The sequence below is a fragment of the Equus quagga genome, unplaced genomic scaffold, assembly GCF_021613505.1.
Source record: "Equus quagga isolate Etosha38 unplaced genomic scaffold, UCLA_HA_Equagga_1.0 HiC_scaffold_9282_RagTag, whole genome shotgun sequence".
NCBI classification, from domain to species: domain Eukaryota; kingdom Metazoa; phylum Chordata; class Mammalia; order Perissodactyla; family Equidae; genus Equus; species Equus quagga.
This window is the reverse complement of record NW_025794958.1, coordinates 1-3,261: the sequence shown is the minus strand read 5'-3', so window position 1 is coordinate 3,261 and position 3,261 is coordinate 1. Positions and strand designations below refer to the sequence as shown.

At 45.7% G+C, this 3,261-nt stretch overlaps 1 pseudogene; it reads right to left on the bottom strand.

Moving 5' to 3' along the window:
* Positions 1-570: 570 nt before the first annotated feature.
* LOC124232640 (olfactory receptor 1019-like) lies at positions 571-1,535 on the bottom strand (annotated as a pseudogene).
* Between the last annotated feature and the right edge of the window lie 1,726 nt (positions 1,536-3,261).

Sequence of the window (3,261 nt, the reverse complement as noted above, 5' to 3'; positions counted from 1 at the left end):
ACTGGCCTTTTGAAAGTTCCCCCCGCCCCGGTCCTCTCCGAGATCTCCGGCAATCCCTAGTCCCACGGGGCGGGCAACGGCAGCTGGGAGATCTCCGTGCCCTCCGTGTCTCTCTCTGGGACCCTCCGGGCGCCCCGAGCACCAGGCTGGATCCCCCCGCCAATGGCGGGGAGAGACTCTCCCCGCGGGCTCAGGTGTGCAACTCCAAAGTTTCCCTCTGTGTTTAGGAGTAATTGCAGGGGGTTTAGGTAGGGTTCTGGTCACCTGTTTCCAGCGTCGCTCCTCTGTTGTGTTCTCGCTCCTGCCCTAGACGTGCGTGGATCCTCTGGGGGCGTCCGTTGGAAGAAAGCCGCTTGCGGGTACCAGGCTGCCCATCGGGGTCGGAGAGCCCTCACCTATTTCCACATCCTCCCGGAGGAAAGTCCATCCGCCTTCCGATGTATAGTCGCGTGGGTGTCTCAGACGTCCTGAGATGCTGTCTGGATATCCTTTGTCAAGCGATAAGTGTCCAAATAATTGTAGACTCGAAGGGCGAGAGACAAAGAGGACTACTCACGGCGCCATCTTGGCTCTTCTTTTCTTCTAATTGGTTTTTTGAAAGCAGCTTTCACATCCTTGTTCTGTAAACTGTAGGTCAAGAGATTCAACATGGGGATGATAATAGTGTGGAACACAGAGGCCCACTTGTCTTGCTCCAGGGAGTAGCTGGATGTTGGTCTCAGGTACATAATTACAACTGTGCCATAGAAAAGTGTGATGCCTGTGAGGTAAGACCCACAAGTGGAGAAAACCTTAAGGCGGCCTTCATCTGAGTGCATTCTGATGATTACAATGAGGATGAAGGCATACAAGATGAAGATGATGAAGATGGTGCTGAATTCAATGAAGCCACACAGACTAAAGAATAAGGTCTCGCTTATGTAAGTGTGTCAGCAAGAGAGGGCCGAGAGTGGTGAGATTTCACAGAAGTGGTTGATGATACTGGAACCACAGTAACTCAAACTGAAGGTGAGAGAAGTGTGGGAAACTAAACTCACCAGAACAGCCAGGTAAGAGGCCAGCATGAGAGCCAAGCAGACTTGGTTAGACATGAGAGTGCTATAGTAGAGGGGTTGACAGATGGCCACAAAACTGTCATAGGCCACGGCAGCCAGGACATAGCACTTAGCATCTACAAAACCCACAAAGAAAGAAAACTGAGTGGCACAGCCAGGGAATGGGATAACTTTGTGTTTTGTTAGGAAACCAGCCAGCATCCTGGGAGTAATTGCCAAAGCGTAGCCCAGGCCAAGAAAAGAGAGGTTGCAGAGGAAAAAATACATTGGTGTATGCAGCTGAGTGTCAGCTATGATCAGGAAAATCATACCAACGTTCCCCACTACATTGACCAGGTAGACCAAAAGAAGACTCCGAAGAAGATGATCTACAGCAGAGGGTCCTGAGATAAAGATAAACTCAGTCACCATTGAGTAGTTTGCTTTATCTATCTCTTCAATTTTATGTGTGCCTGGATCTGCTTTATTATTTGGACTCATTCTTAAAAATATTGCCAGTAATTATACTCTATGACCCCTGGGATAACTCAAATGACTTTTGTGATGGTCGTGTGTCATCTCCAGGTGCTCAGTAAAAATAGGAGAAAGTGTTAGCGTGTTGGGGATGGCAACTTCCACTTCTGCAAAGATCTTGGTGCTCTGAGGTCATTTATCACATGGAAATGATGTGGGGTCGGTGAGCCGAGGAGTCGAAAGAAAGATTTCTTGGACTCTCAAGATCTGGCGATAGTGCTCTTTTTATTTAGAGAATAGTGTGGAATAGCATGGGGACAGGACCCATGGGCATTCAGAGCTGCCGCTACCGACATGGGGACAAGACCCATGGGCAGTCAGGCTGCTGCGTGGGTACAGGGCCCACGGGCAGGAGGAGCTGCTGCTGCTGCTGCCCCCACTACTGCTGCCAACATGGGTGGAGAGTAGGGCTAAATTTGAGGCATAGGTATGTGAGCCATCTCTTTACAAGACAAAGGAAAGAACATGTAAAAAAGTTAAAATGGTATCAGTGCAGGTGGGGTCTGGCCATTGGGTGGTCCCACAACTTTTAGATAAGAATCAAATTGGATTAAGTAAAGGCCAGAAGCCACCACCCTAAATCAGTTACATGAGGTTGCCAGACAGTAACCAACTTAAGTTCTTGCCTGCCCCATTAAGAGTTTCTAGCGATAAGGCCATCCCCCTTCTTCCTGGCACAGAGAGGAGGCATCTTTACAGATGGAGGTTTCCCTTACAAATGTGAATGTTTCCTGACAAATGGCAAGCAAACTACAGTCCTCGGAGCCTGCTTCTCATCTGCAGTTTTAAAAGTAACCAGCCTAAAAATCCTCATCAGTACCAAAAGTTTGACCTGATCTCTGGAATTATCTGTCCTATTAATTAGTAAAGAAGAACAGTTTTGAGTGTTCCTTCCTTCTTTCTAAAACAAATCAAGCATGAACAGACAATGAATAGACTCCAACTCTCAGTACAAGTAGGCACAAAAAGGAAAATGAGACTCAGGGATCTCTAAGTATAACATATGATATACACACATATACAGAAAGTGAAATACTTGGAGAAGAGTGTGGGCAATATTAGAAAAGGCAATGGATAATAACAATTTTTAAAAAGCCGGGAGTTAGTGAGCCTTAATTATATGTGAGAAAGTTGAGTGCTTTGCACACATTACATAATTTCAACCTCACAACCACTCTATGAAGTAGGTACCACCACTATCTCCAACTCATATCTAAAAAGAACAAGACTAGGTATTAAGTAACTTCAACAAAATCAATAGCCAGTAAGTAGCAGTGATGGGTCTATCTGACTCTAGAGTCAACTTCACTTTATCGTCTTCGGTGCATATGGGATTTGACGGAAGTTAAATCTCCTTAATTTTGTGCTTGCCTTTCTTTTTCCTGTCTTGCCTATTGCACATGGACACAGAATTAGTCTTTTAGTTTCACTGATCTTTAGAAGCACCCAGTGATTTAACATGGGACATGATCAGGGTGAAGACACAGCTGTGTCTTTGGATACTTCTATTGTCTAACCAAGAGGTTGTTGTACAGCTTAGTTCAAAGTTAAGATCCAAGCATCCCTTACTCAAGGGGAATAGAGAGAGCATTATCCAACTCTGTAGTCACATGGGAGCATGGATTTGTTAAACTTTTTTCTCTTTAGTTGGATGAATATCTGGTCCATTGAAGAATTCTAAGAAGGAAGTAGG